The sequence below is a fragment of the Eretmochelys imbricata genome, chromosome 1 (assembly GCF_965152235.1).
Source record: "Eretmochelys imbricata isolate rEreImb1 chromosome 1, rEreImb1.hap1, whole genome shotgun sequence".
In the NCBI taxonomy this organism is placed as follows: domain Eukaryota; kingdom Metazoa; phylum Chordata; order Testudines; family Cheloniidae; genus Eretmochelys; species Eretmochelys imbricata.
The window spans coordinates 8,838,302-8,853,627 of NC_135572.1; the positions used below are offsets into that span (position 1 = coordinate 8,838,302).

The 15,326-nt window shown below is 47.0% G+C and overlaps 1 pseudogene; it reads right to left on the minus strand.

Annotated features, from left to right (window-relative positions):
- Positions 1 to 582: 582 nt before the first annotated feature.
- On the minus strand, positions 583 to 1,582 carry LOC144279685 (olfactory receptor 52R1-like; annotated as a pseudogene).
- Positions 1,583 to 15,326: the final 13,744 nt, after the last annotated feature.

Genomic DNA, 15,326 nt, shown 5'->3' on the forward strand with positions numbered 1-15,326 from the left:
AAAAGGGTTTGACTCAAGTACTTTCTCACCCTGAGTCTTCCATACACGGGCTGAGATTTCTCCTTTCCAGCTTGAGAACAGCTCCTCATTCAAAATCTTTTCCCTCAGCTGTGTTCTGAGGTGTTGAATTGTGAGGGGAGTGAGGTCAAGTGATGATGTCACTTCCCCTTTTCAGCGCTTCTGCCAGGTGCAGGGAAATTCATTGTCCCAAACGAAGCACAGTAGTGCAGAGCGTCACAGGGATGATCCAGAGAGTGACAGGGGGTGGGGAGGAGAGCAGTGAGTGAGGGGTGGGGTCTTGAGGGGAAGAGGCAGAGCAGGGGTGGAACCTGGGGGAAGAGGCAGGGCAGAGGGGTGGGGCTTCAGGTTTCCAGTTACCAGCAATTAGAAGAGTGGCAACCCTATGAGTTACACAAAGATGGATTCCCCTGTTTGTCACGTTGACACAGCACAGTAAGGTCAGGAAAGGATTTAATGTCTCTTTGACTGGCCAGTCAGTGATTCAGGGAAGGGGCCCACCACCATATTACCAGCGAGCTCTGCATGAAGTTTTGTCTGAGAGCCAGAGACCAGGAGAAAACTTTAGGTCCCTTTCGGAGTAAAGAGCTGGAGCAGCCTACTCTGGATCTCCTGAGTCTTCACCCCATAGATGATGGGGTTTAGCATGGGGGGCACCAGGAGGTACATGTTGGCCATGAGAACGTGCAAATGCAGGGCCACATTGTGGCCAAACCGTTCCGTGAGGGCGGCAAAGAGATGTGGGATGTAAAAGGCTAAGATGACACAGAGGTGGGAGCCACATGTCCCAAAAGTCTTGAGCCGGGCGTCCTTTGTTGGGAGGCTGAAGATGGCCCTGAGGATCTGGGTATAGGACATGGTGATAAAAAGCACATCTAGACCAATCGCCAAGAATGCCACAGAGAGGCTGTAGTAACTTCTGAGGCAGATGTCGGCACAGGCCAACTTCACCACAGCGATGTGCTCACAATAGGTGTTTGGAATGGTGTTGGCTCTGCAATATGGCAACCTCCTCACCAGGAAGGGATAGGGCAGTATGAGCATGACACCACGCAGCACCACAACCAGGTCAATTTTGGACCACCACAGGGTTTGTCAGGGTGGTGGAATGTCTCAGGGGATCGCAGATGGTCACAGAGCGATCAAAACCCATGGCCACGAGGATCCCAGACTGTATCACAGAGAATCTGAGAATGAAGTACATCTGGGTGAGGCAGGCACTGAAATTGATCTCCCTGGAAATGAACCAGAAGATGCTCAGCATTTTGGGTAGGATGGATGTAGATAGGACCAGGTCGGTGATGGCCAGAATGCAGAGGAAATAGTACATGGGCCCATGGAGGCTTGGCTCCCTCTTCGCGATGAACAGGATGGTGAAGTTCCCCAAGATGGCTATGGCGTACATGGCACAGAAGGGGATGGAGATCCAGACATGGGCTGCCTCCAGGCCGGGAATGCCCAGCAGGATGAAGGTGGAGGGGTTGTTGAAGTCAGTTGAGTTGGAATCTGACATGGAGTAGGAGAGAAGGTTTCCAACGCTGAGGCAGAATGATGTTTCCTGCATGTACCGTACGATCCCCTGACTTCCTGTATGAACCCAGGCTGTAGGACGATAGTCGCAGGACAAATACCTGGATGGAGAGACAGTGTTAATATGAGACACTTCATGCACTACTGGAGGCTGTTCTCATTGATGAAGCAGGTTGGTCGTTCCACACACACTGAAAAAAGATATTTTCATTATTCAGATAAATGAATTATGAACAAAAGACCCTAATAATGCCAATTCCATATTTTATAGTGCTCCCTTTGTCAATAATTCCTACACATCCTGGTGTGGGAAACCTTAATAGGCACCAGCAGGAAGCACGAGTGGATACTTGTTTTCCCTTATTGGTCCCTCGGCCGTGTCCCTCGGCCGGCAACAAGAGTGATGTAGTGGTAGGAGTCTGCTATAGACCACCGGACCAGGGGGATGAGGTAGATGAGGCTTTCTTCCGGCAGCTCGCGGAAGCTACTAGATCTCATGCCCTGATTCTCATGGGTGACTTTAATTTTCCTGATATCTGCTGGGAGAGCAATACAGCGGTGCATAGACAATCCAGGAAGTTTTTGGAAAGCGTAGGGGACAATTTCCTGGCGCAAGTGCTAGAGGAGCCAACTAGGGGGGGGCGCTTTTCTTGACCTACTGCTCACAAACCGGGTAGAATTAGTGGGGGAAGCAAAAGTGGATAGGAATCTGGGAGGCAGTGACCATGAGTTGGTTGAGTTCAGGATCCTGACGCAGGAAGAAAGGTAAGCAGCAGGATACGGACCCTGCACTTCAGGAAAGCAGACTTCGACTCCCTCAGGGAACGGATGGCCAGGATCCCCTGGGGGACTAACTTGAAGGGGAAAGGAGTCCAGGAGAGCTGGCTGTATTTCAAGGAATCCCTGTTGAGGTTACAGGGACAAACCATCCCGATGAGTTGAAAGAATAGTAAATATGGCAGGCGACCAGCTTGTCTTAATGGTGAAATCCTAGCGGATCTTAAACATAAAAAAGAAGCTTACAAGAAGTGGAAGGTTGGAAATATGACCAGGGAAGAGTATAAAAATATTGCTCGGGCATGTAGGAATGATATCAGGAGGGCCAAATCGCACCTGGAGCTGCAGCTAGCCAGAGATGTCAAGAGTAACAAGAAGGGTTTCTTCAGGTATGTTGGCAACAAGAAGAAAGCCAAGGAATGTGTGGGCCCCTTACTGAATGAGGGAGGCAACCTAGTGACAGAGGATGTGGAAAAAGCTAATGTACTCAATGCTTTTTTTGCCTCTGTTTTCACTAACAAGGTCAGCTCCCAGACTGCTGCGCTGGGCATCACAAAATGGGGAAGAGATGGCCAGCCCTCTGTGGAGATAGAGGTGGTTAGGGACTATTTAGAAAAGCTGGACGTGCACAAGTCCATGGGGCCGGACGAGTTGCATCCGAGAGTGCTGAAGGAATTGGCGGCTGTGATTGCAGAGCCATTGGCCATTATCTTTGAAAACTCGTGGCGAACGGGGGAAGTCCCGGATGACTGGAAAAAGGCTAATGTAGTGCCAATCTTTAAAAAAGGGAAGAAGGAGGATCCTGGGAACTACAGGCCAGTCAGCCTCACCTCAGTCCCTGGAAAAATCATGGAGCAGGTCCTCAAAGAATCAATCCTGAAGCACTTGCATGAGAGGAAAGTGATCAGGAACAGCCAGCATGGATTCACCAAGGGAAGGTCATGCCTGACTAATCTAATCGCCTTTTATGATGAGATTACTGGTTCTGTGGATGAAGGGAAAGCAGTGGATGTATTGTTTCTTGACTTTAGCAAAGCTTTTGACACTGTCTCCCGCAGTATTCTTGTCAGCAAGTTAAGGAAGTATGGGCTGGATGAATGCACTATAAGTTGGGTAGAAAGCTAGCTAGATTGTCGGGCTCAACGGGTAGTGATCTATGGCTCCATGTCTAGTTGGCAGCCGGTATCAAGTGGAGTGCCCCAAGGGTCGGTCCTGGGGCCGGTTTTATTCAATATCTTCATAAATGATCTGGAGGATGGTATGGATTGCACTCTCAGCAAATTTGCGGATGATACTAAACTGGGAGGCTTGGTAGATACACTGGAGGGGAGGGATAGGATACAGAAGGACCTAGACAAATTGGAGGATTGGGCCAAAAGAAATCTGATGAGGTTCAATAAGGATAAGTGCAGGGTCCTGCACTTAGGACGGAAGAACCCAATGCACAGCTACAGACTAGGGACCGAATGGCTAGGCAGCAGTTCTGCGGAAAAGGACCTAGGGGTGACAGTGGACGAGAAGCTGGATATGAGTCAGCAGTGTGCCCTTGTTGCCAAGAAGGCCAATGGCATTTTGGGATGTATAAGTAGGGGCATAGCGAGCAGATCGAGGGACGTGATCGTTCCCCTCTATTCGACATTGGTGAGGCCTCATCTGGAGTACTGTGTCCAGTTTTGGGCCCCACACTTCAAGAAGGTTGTGGATAAATTGGAGAGAGTCCAGCGAAGGGCAACAAAAATGATTAGGGGACTGGAACACATGACTTATGAGGAGAGGCTGAGGGAGCTGGGATTGTTTGGCCTGCAGAAGAGAAGAATGAGGGGGGATTTGATAGCTGCTTTCAACTACCTGAAAGGGGGTTCCAAAGAGGATGGCTCTAGACTGTTCTCAATGGTAGCAGATGACAGAACGAGGAGTAATGGTCTCAAGTTGCAGTGGGGGAGGTTTAGATTGGATATTAGGAAAAACTTTTTCACTAAGAGGGTGGTGAAACACTGGAATGCGTTACCTAGGGAGGTGGTAGAATCTCCTTCCTTAGAGGTTTTTAAGGTCAGGCTTGACAAAGCCCTGGCTGGGACGATTTAACTGGGAATTGGTCCTGCTTTGAGCAGGGGGTTGGACTAGATGACCTTCTGGGGTCCCTTCCAACCCTGATATTCTATGATTCTATGATTCTATGTCTACACTGCCAAGCTTTTTTTGCCAAAAGGCAGCATTTGGTGATGAAATAGTGGAGGTGTTAACACCTCAAACACTTTCCATGATGGAACTCCTCAGTTTCAGTGACGTAATAAAGCCACCTGGACGAGAGCTGCAAGGTTTTTACTCAAACTTTTTGTCGCCAAAGTGCCAGTGTAGACACCCTGCTTGATTTTATCACTGTAATTGGCCCATTGCTCACTCACCATGCTTGCATTGTTCACTGGCATGTGTGCTTGTCAGGGGCTATGGGGAAAGAGACTGGTGTGTTACCACGGCTGTATTTTAAAGTAGCATTTCAATGCTGTACATATAGTTAACAATACTGCTTCTGTTTATTGTTACGTGTGCTTCACCGGATATGTTCTTGAAAGGAGGCACCCCCTCCACTCCAGCCGAGTGTCTCCACCGGATAAGAAAGCACCAAAGATGGAGCAAGGAAGATATGTTCTGGGAGGTGCAGCAGTACTCTGATGCAGACAAGACGGAACGCAGGCAGTGGAGGGAAAGCAAGAAGCAGGAAAGGAAAGAAAATGAAGCATACTTTAGGGATGAAATGGAGAGACTGATGAAAGTTTTGGAGCAGCAAACCAACATGCTGCAGTCCCTCCTGATGCTCGAGACTGAGCAGATGGGTGCCCGACCTCCCCTTCAGCACATTCAGAACTCTTTCCCATGTCTTCCCCAAACTCCGCCCACTCATTCCTTTCTGATTTCTGAGACGTCTCACTTTACTGTTCATTCCACCTCTGCAGACACCTTTTTAAATGAAAGCTGGACTTACGCTCAGCAGTGTATGTGTGCGTATGGTGTTGTGGGTTTTTTGGCAACAAAAGCAAAGTTATTTGAATAATAAGCCCTCTTTATTTGTTTCTATTGAAGTTATGATAACAGATGGCAGCAGCAAACTAGCAAGCAGTTTCGTCATTTCCTTACATTGAAACCTGGACCAGAACAATCACAACTGCTTCCTACCCTACCAAAACTGGACTTCATTATGCATTACAATCCCATGCATAGCAATAAACATTACTTGTTCTCATTTTCAAAGTGTTGCCGTAAAGCCTCCCTGATTTGAATTGCCCCCCATTGTGCTATCTGCTAGCCTTGATATCGGACTGCTTAAAATCAGCAGCCATGTGTTCTGTTTCAGCAGTGGACCCCTGAGAAAACTTTATGCCCTGACCTAGCATTCCAGGTTTCCCAGGTACGGCTTCATGAGCCCTGGCATTGAAGGGTATGTCAGGTCTCCTGGGAGCACTATGGGCATTTCAACATCCCCTGTGGGGATCTTCTGGTCTGGAAAGAAAGTCCCCACTTTCAGCTTTCTGTAAAGGCCGGTGTTCCTAAAGGTTCATGTGTCATGCACTTTTCAGGACCACCCTGCATTGATGTCAATGAAATGCCCACAGTGATCCTTGAGTACCCATAACACCATGGAGAAGTACCCCTTCCAATTAATATATTCTATCACAAGGCATCCAGTGCCAAAATTGGAATATGTGTGCTATCTATCGCCCCTCTGCAGTTGGGGAAACGCATTTCTGCAAAGCCATCCGCAATGTCACGCACGTCCACAAGAGTTACGGTCTTATGCAGCAGGATGTGCTTAATGGCCCTGCACACTTGCGTTAACGCAGCCCCAACGGTCGACTTCCCAACTCCAAACCATTTTCAGACCGATCAGTAGCAGCCTGGAGTTGCCAGCTTCCACAATGCAATCGCCATGCGCTTTCCCACCGAGAGCACAGCTCTCATTTGGGTGTCCTTGCGCGGGAGGGCTAAGGTGAGTTCAGTACACAATTCCAGGAAGGTGGCTTTCCACATCCAGAAGTTCTGCAGCCACTGCGCGTCATAAAAGACCTGCAGAACGATGCGATTCCACCACTCACTGCTAGTTTCCCGAGCCCAAAAATGTCGTTCCACCATGCTCAGCTGTTCTGTGAATGCCAAAAGCAATCTAATGCTGCTCTTATCCGTGTCAGACATTGTGTCAGGCAACTGTGACTCCTGTTGCTTTCACAGCTTCGAGATTGACTCCACTGCCATTCACGATGTGCTACTGACAGCTAGGAGAGCTGTGCGGGATCCATTCCTGCAGACAGAGGGGGCAGACTGAGCAGAAAACACTGGACGTTGGAAAATGACACACAGGACGTTGGAAAATGCTGGGACGGAAATAAATGCATCATGGGACATTGAGCCTGGAGCCATGATATGCTGTGATCTGCTTTGCCATCCCACAACACCTATGTGCACAAGATGGAGAGCTGAACTGTGGGATAGCTACCCACAGTGCATTGCTCTCACTGTCGTTGCGGCCGCCCCACATGTGGACGTGCTATGCCGAAAGAGAGAGGCAGTGTGAACATGCAACAACGATTTTCTTTAATGGCTTTTTAGTCATTGACCATACTTCCAGTGAAAAAAGTCTGCCAATTTACACATAGCCTTAATGCAATGAAACCCAGGCTACAGAGCCAAGCTGTAGGAAGCTTCTCATTCACCTAATTACTGAAAATCTCAGAGTGGGGAAAAAAAACACCTTTGCCAAGACATGCGCCGGGTGAAACATCCCAGCTAGAACCCACCTCAGGGAAAAGACTGGGGCATCACTGATAGCAGCTCCACGGAAACACCTGCTCATTTGCGGCAGTGGCCACAACAAAGACAATGTTCAGATGCCTAAGGAATGGGAGGGAGAATATCCTGCTCTGGAGATGCACTCAGTTTTGGTCACCCAGTCTCTATAAAGGATGTAGCAGATAGAAAGGGGATTTCCCAGGCAGCCTGTGAGAAAGGGGGAGGCTGCCATATGTGGAGAGACTGAAAAGTCTAGGACTGGTTAGTTTAAAGAAGAGACAAATAATGAGGCATAGGATAGAGGAGAATAAAATAAAAGAATGGAACTGATTACATTGAATGGACAAACAGAGAACAACTCCCAGCCAGTAATAGCTATCTACAGATACCCTTCAAAAGGGCCAATTCCCCAAAGAGGAAACAAATGATCAGCAAAACTGAGTGGGAGGAAAAATTTAGACAGAAAAATGGGAATGAAAAATGGAAGTTCTTTAACAAGAATTTATGAGAGAGCTAAAAAGCATTGATTCCACAGTCAAGAAAGTGGAGAACTTTGGTTAAAAACCCAGTTCAGTAGCAAAGTGAAGGCAGCAAGGGGGGCGGGGGTGGGGCGGGAAGCAATATATAACTAATGGTAAAAAGGGAAAATAGATAGCAAGCAATACAAATTAGAAGTTATGAAAATTGATACGGGACATTAGAGAGATCAGGGGGAAATCCATGCTTTGCAGGGCTAAGGATACCAAAAAGCAGGTTGTTAAGAACAAAAGAAATCCTAGAGAAGGTAAAGGCCAATTCCGAGAGGGAGAAAGGAAACTTGTTAATGTTGGAGAAAAGGGAGATGTGTTCAAGAAATGTTTTTGTTCTGCGTTTGGAAAGGAGCAGTATCAGGTACTCAGATCACACACGGTGATGAAACACTTTCCAGTCCATTAGCAGTCAAAGAGGATGTTAAACAGCATCTACAGTAGAACCTCAGAGATAGAAACACCAGAGTTATAAAGTGACCGATCAACCACACATCTCAATCGGAACCAGAAGTAGGCAGTCAGGAAACAATGGAAAAGCTGATATGGGATAAGTTTAAAAAGAAGTCTAGGAGTCTAATTAATTCCAGTCAACAACATGGTTTATGGAAACAGGTCTTGTCAAATAAATCCGATTTCATCCTTTCGTGAAAGTACACGTTTGGTTGATCAAGGGAACCAAGAGATGCAACAGACTTCGACTTCTCTGAGGCATTGGATTTAGTAGGGGAAAACATTCAGTTTAAAAAATGAACACTGTACAATACCAGTAGATTTTGTGAAATGTTAAATGGACTAAAAGCTGGCTATCTGAGAGATCTGAGAAAGCAGTTGTCAATGGGCCATTGTCCGCAAATGGAGGGGTTTGTAGTGGGGTTCTGCAGGGATCAGTTCCAGGCTAGATGCTATTCAATATTTTCATCAATGATCTGGAAGCAAATAGATTATTGTTGAAGGTAAAATTTGCGGACTACCCAAAGATTGGCAGAGTGGTTACAATGAGGAAGCCAGGGCAGGCATACCGATTGATCTGGAGCATTTGTTGAGCTGGGCCCATGTAAATAAAATGTTTTAATACAGTGAAATGCAAAGTGATCCTCTCGAAACAGGGAATACCAGCCCGACCCCCAGACTAGGGCACTGTATTATGGAACGCAGGGATCCTGAAAAGGATTTAGGGTTGATTGTGGACAACCAACTCATCGTGAGCTCCCGGTGTGATGCTCTGGTCAAAATGACTGATGCAATCCTTGGATGCATAATCAGGGGAGTGGTGAGTTGGAGCAGGGGAAGGATTTACCTCTGTACATGGCATTGATGAAACTGACTGCATCAAGTTCTGGGGTCCCCATTTCAAAAAGGATGTTGTAAAATTGGAGAGGGTGCAGAAAAAAATATATTAATGATTGGAGACTGGAGAAGATGCCTGACAGAGAAAGGTTGAAAGAGCTTCATCTATTTATCTCATCAAAAAGACAATCAAGCAGAGACTTCCCTGGGGAGAAAACAGTGGGTGCTAATGGGCTCTGTAATCTAGTTTAGAAAGGCAGAGAAAGACCTAATGGCTAGAAGCTGAAACCAGATAAATTCCAATCGGAAATATGGGCCAAATGATTTGCACTGCAAAGGGAAGTAAGTGGTGGATTCTCCAACGCCCCATGTCTGCAGATCCAGACTGGATGCTTTTCTGGAAGCTCTGCGTGAGGGTTTGTCTACACTTAAAACACTACAGCAACACTGCAAAGCACCGAAGTGTAGACACTACTTACATGGATGACAGGGGTTCTCCCATCAGGGTAGGTAATTCACCTCCCCGAGAGATGGTAGCTAAGTCGATGGAAGAATTCTCCCGACCTCATTCTCTCTACATCAGGGTTAGGTTGATATAGCAATAGCTCTCGGGGGTGGGGATTCTTTTGCTGTAAAATGCAATTTTGGGTTGCATTAACAGAGGCATAGCATGCAAGTCATGGTAGGTGATAGTACCGCCCTACTCAGCACTGGTTAGGTCTCAGTTGGTGTGCTGTGTGTAATTTTGGTCCAGTCTAGAAAGGATGTAAAGAAACTGGAAAGGATCCAGAGGTGAGCGAGAAAGATGATCCAAGGGATGGAATGCAAACTGTGCAAGCAAAGGCTGAAGGAACTGGGTATGTTTAGTTTGGAAAAAAGGAGATTAAGGATGGACATGATAGCAATCTTCAAATATTTGAAAGGCTGCCATAAAAAGATGAGGAAAATTTGTTTCTCTCTTGAGACAGAGGGCAGGACAAAAGGCAATGGGTTCAAAGTACAGCAGAGCAGATTGAGATTAAATCTCAAGAAAAACTCCCTCACTGTAAGAACAGCAGGACATTGGAACAGTCGCCTAGGCAGGTGGTGGAAGCTCCTTCACTGGAGGTTTTCCAAAGGAGGCTGGATAGCATGTGTCCTGGATGGTTTAGACACAACAAATCCTACATTTTTGTATTGGGTTAGACTAGCTGACCCTTGCAGGTCCCTTCTCACCTGCTGGAGGCCATCAGCCAGGGGTAGAGGAAAGAGGAACATTTTGGCCAGTGAAATTAGCGCAAACACATCCCCTGTGGCAAGGGCCCCAGAATGTTTAATGGCTTCGCAGAGTGGAAAGGACCACAGACCTATTCTCTAGCTCATCTCGCCCACATTGCAGTGGGTGTGTCGAACAGGTGAGCTCCTCAGCAAGAGATGGGTACCTGTGCATTCCGAGCCAGGCGTGTCTTCCCTGGGAATCCCCTGCAGGCAGCCGTTTCCCACACCTCTCTCACCCCGGCATCTGCAGCAGCAACACAGGAGTCTGCACCATTTATGATCTAGCAGTGCGCAATCCCAGGGGGGTTCACTCAGCCTCTAGGGGAGAAGCAGCAGGTGAACAGAAACAGGCTGGAGACTGGAGACACTCTCGCCAATGAGATCTGGAGAAAGGTGACTGAGGGGAGATAGGTTTTAGAGTAACAGCCGTGTTAGTCTGTATTCGCAAAAAGAAAAGGAGTACTTGTGGCACCTTAGAGACTAACCCATTTATTTGACCATAAGCTTCAGTGAGCTACAGCTCACTTCATTGGATGCATACTGTGGAAACTGCAGAAGACATTATATGCACAGAGACCATGAAACAATACCTCCTCCCACCCCACTCTCCTGCTGGTAATAGCTTATCTAAAGTGATCACTCTCCTTACAATGTGTATGATAATCAAGTTGGGCCATTTCCAGCACAAATCCAGGTTTTCTCACCCTCTGCCCCCACCCCACACAAACTCACTCTCTTGCTGGTAATAGCCCATCCAAAGTGACCACTCTCTTTACAATGTGTATGATAATCAAGGTGGGCCATTTCCAGCACAAATCCAGGTTTTCTCAGCCCCCCCACTTTTTTTTCCAAAAACCACACACACAAACTCACTCTCCTGCTGGTAATAGCTTATCCAAAGTGAGCACTCTCCTTACAATGTGTATGAAAAACAAGGTGGGCCATTTCCAGCACAAATCCAGGTTTTCTCAGCCCCCCACAAACACACACAAACTCACTCTCCTGCTGGCAATAGCTCATCCAAACTGACCACTCTCCTTACAATGTGTATGATAATCAAGGGTGGGCCATTTCCAGCATAAATCCAAGTTTAACCAGAACATCTTGGGGGGGGGGGAGGAAAAAACAAGGGGAAATAGGCTACCTTGCATAATGGCTTAGCCACTCCCAGTCTCTATTTAAGCCTAAATTAATAGTATCCAATTTGCAAATGAATTCCAATTCAGCAGTTTCTCGCTGGAGTCTGGATTTGAAGTTTTTTTGTTTTAAGATAGCGACCTTCATGTCTGTAATTGCGTGACCAGAGAGATTGAAGTGTTCTCCGACTGGTTTATGAATGTTATAATTCTTGACATCTAATTTGTGTCCATTTATTCTTTTACGTAGAGACTGTCCAGTTTGACCAATGTACATGGCAGAGGGGCATTGCTGGCACATGATGGCTTATATCACATTGGTGGATGTGCAGGTGAACGAGCCTCTGATAGTGTGGCTGATGTTATTAGGCCCTGTGATGGTGTCCCCTGAATAGATATGTGGGCACAGTTGGCAACGGGCTTTATTGCAAGGATAGATTCCTGGGTTAGTGGTTCTGTTGTGTGGTATGTGGTTGTTGGTGAGTATTTGCTTCAGGTTGGAGGGCTGTCTGTAGGCAAGGACTGGCCTATCTCCCAAGATTTGTGAGAGTGTTGGGTCATCCTTCAGGATAGGTTGTAGATCCTTAATAATGCGTTGGAGAGGTTTTAGTTGGGGGCTGAAGGTGACGGCTAGTGGCATTCTGTTATTTTCTTTGTTAGGCCTGTTCTCTAGTAGGTGACTTCTGGGAACTCTTCTGGCTCTATCAATCTGTTTCTTCACTTCCGCAGGTGGGTATTGTAGTTGTAAGAATACTTGATAGAGATCTTATAGGTGTTTGTCTCTGTCTGAGGGGTTGGAGCAAATGCGGTTGTATCGCAGAGCTTGGCTGTAGACGATGGATCGTGTGGTGTGGTCTGGGTGAAAGCTGGAGGCATGTAGGTAGGAATAGCGGTCAGTAGGTTTCCGGTATAGGGTGGTGTTTATGTGACCATTGTTTATTAGCACTGTAGTGTCCAGGAAGTGGATCTCTTGTGTGGACTGGACCAGGCTGAGGTTGATGGTGGGATGGAAATTGTTGAAATCATGGTGGAATTCCTCAACGGCTGCTTTTCCATGGGTCCAGATGATGAAGATGTCATCAATATAGCGCAAGTAGAGTAAGGACGTTAGGGGCCGAGAGCTGAGGAAGCGTTGTTCTAAATCAGCCATAAAAATGTTGGCATACTGTGGGGCCATGCGGGTACCCATAGCAGTGCCGTTGATCTGAAGGTATACATTGTCCCCAAATGTAAAATAGTTATGGGTAAGGACAAAGTCACAAAGTTCAGCCACCAGGTTAGCCGTGACATTATCGGGGATAGTGTTCTTGACGGCTTGTAGTCCATCTTTGTGTGGAATGTTGGTGTAGAGGGCTGCTACATCCATAGTGGCCAGGATGGTGTTATCAGGAAGATCACCGATGGATTATAGTTTCCTCAGGAAGTCAGTGGTGTCTCGAAGGTAGCTGGGAGTGCTGGTAGCATAGGGCCTGAGGAGGGAGTCTACATAGCCAGACAATCCTGCTGTCAGGGTGCCAATGCCTGAGATGATGGGGCGCCCAGGATTTCCAGGATTATGGATCTTAGGTAGTAGATAGAATATCCCAGGTCGGGGTTCCAGGGGTGTGTCTGTGCGGATTTGATCTTGTGCTTTTTCAGGAAGTTTCTTGAGCAAATGCTGTAGTTGCTTTTGGTAACTCTCAGTGGGATCATAGGATAATGGCTTGTAGAAAGTGGTGTTGGAGAGCTGCCGAGCAGCCGCTTGTTCATATTCCGACCTATTCATGATGACAACAGCACCTCCTTTGTCAGCCTTTTTGATTATGATGTCAGAGTTGTTTCTGAGGCTGTGGATGGCATTGTGTTCTGCACGGCTGAGGTTATGGGGCAAGTGATGCTGCTTTTCCACAATTTCAGCCCGTGCACGTCGGCGGAAGCACTCTATGTAGAAGTCCAGTCTGCTGTTTAGACCTTCAGGAGGAGTCCACCCAGAATCCGTCATTTTGTAATGTTGGTAGGGAGGCCTCTGTGGGTTAGTATGTTGTTCAGAGGTATTTTGGAAATATTCCTTGAGTCGGAGACGTCGAAAATAGGATTCTAGGTCACCACAGAACTGTATCATGTTCATGGGGGTGGAGGGGCAGAAGGAGAGGCCCCGAGATAGGACAGCTTCTTCTGCTGGGTTGAGAAAACCTGGATTTGTGCTGGAAATGGCCCACCTAGATTATCATACACATTGTAAAGAGAGTGGTCACTTTGGATGGGTTATTACCAGCAGGAGAGTGAGTTTGGGGGGTGGGGGGGCGGAGAGTGAGAAAACCTGGATTTGTGCAGGAAATGGCCCAACTTGTGTGATGGCTCCTCTTCCGGAGGTCAGTTCTTTCTCAAAGGCTGAGCAACAGGTTGGGTGCCTGGGAGCACAAATGCTGAATCGTCCATTCTGTCCTGGGCATCCTCCCCCATGTAATCAGTTAGGAGACATTCCTGTACTCCCACTATTCGTCCCCCAGTTTCCTCCTTTGGGCCTCACCTAGGACACCTACTCCTATGCTCTCTAGAGTGGAATGTAGCCCCCAGTCAGCCATGAAGGAGTCACAGCTAACAGCCTGGACAGTTGTCTCTGTGGCAGGCTCTACACGCCCCTCCCTTCCTGGGGTGGTGTTGCCTCCTGCTGCAGTGTTAAAGAAACTCACACGCACCTCCTCAGTGATTTCTGTGATTCTATCACCCTTCTCTAGGCTCCCCTCTGGAACACATCTCCCTATGCTGCCTAGCACTGGACTTGTCCCTTGTTTAGCTGCAACATAGATATTTTTCTCCTTGAGTCAGAGCTGCCTTCAGCTGAAGGGCAAGAGCTGGTCTGAACCACCCCTACCCCGGAAGCATGCAGTTTCCCACTGCTGTAGAGGAATCAAGGAGACTCTCTCTCTTCCCTTCACCAGTTCCTGAGACTTTCCCCTTTCCCTCTGAGGTCCCAGCAGAATGCTCCTTCTTGCTGCAGGCAGACAATTTAACAGCCTGAGCTACATGGAAGAAATCATTGCCAATTAGCATATCAATAGGGGTATCATCTACTACCCTCACTGATAATACAGCTTCCAAACCTTGGGTTTCTGTGTGCACTTTAGCCAAAGGCACAAGGATTTTCTCACCTTGTTGCAGTATACTCATCCTAACTACGTGCTTCATGCCTAGTTGTGCAGAGGCTAATTTTACAAACCTAGTAGGATAAGTGACAGGTGCCTGAGGGGCTTCTGTGCTCATAATTGCAGCATTTGCATGAGCTACCTGCTGCCTGCTTCCTCTGAGCACAGAGCATTTACTTTTTAGGTGATCAGTGGAATTACAATGATAATTCTGGACTCTTCTGTTTTTACAGGAGATTAGGATTGGGGATTAGAAGGAAGGGGTAAAATGGGACCATACTTCCCACTAAGTGTAAACCCTCCGTCTGTAGTTTTCAACTTTTTGTCCTATAGACGCTGTTTCACATCATCTTTACATAAAAAGAAAAGGAGTACTTGTGGCACCTTAGAGACTAACCAATTTATTTGAGCATGAGCTTTCGTGAGCTACAGCTCACTTCATCAGATGCATACCGTGGAAACTGCAGCAGACTTTATATATACACAGAGAATATGAAACAATACCTCCTCCCACCCCACTGTCCTGCTGGTAATAGCTTATCTAAAGTAATCTTCAGTCTGCTGCAGTTTCCACGGTATGCATCTGATGAAGTGAGCTGTAGCTCACGAAAGCTCATGCTCAAATAAATTGGTTAGTCTCTAAGGTGCCACAAGTGCTCCTTTTCTTTTTGCGAATACAGACTAACACGGCTGTTACTCTGAAACCTATCATCTTTACATGTTTTTAAGACGTGCTCCTGACCAACTAGATCAAACATTCCTTCAAAGTTTGTAGCACCTGGGCCCCTTACCCACTTTCCCTTCAAATCTTCCATTTTGTTAATATATTTCACGTTATGTACCAGCACCCCACTTAAGATTCCTAAATGTCACTCTATACGTTT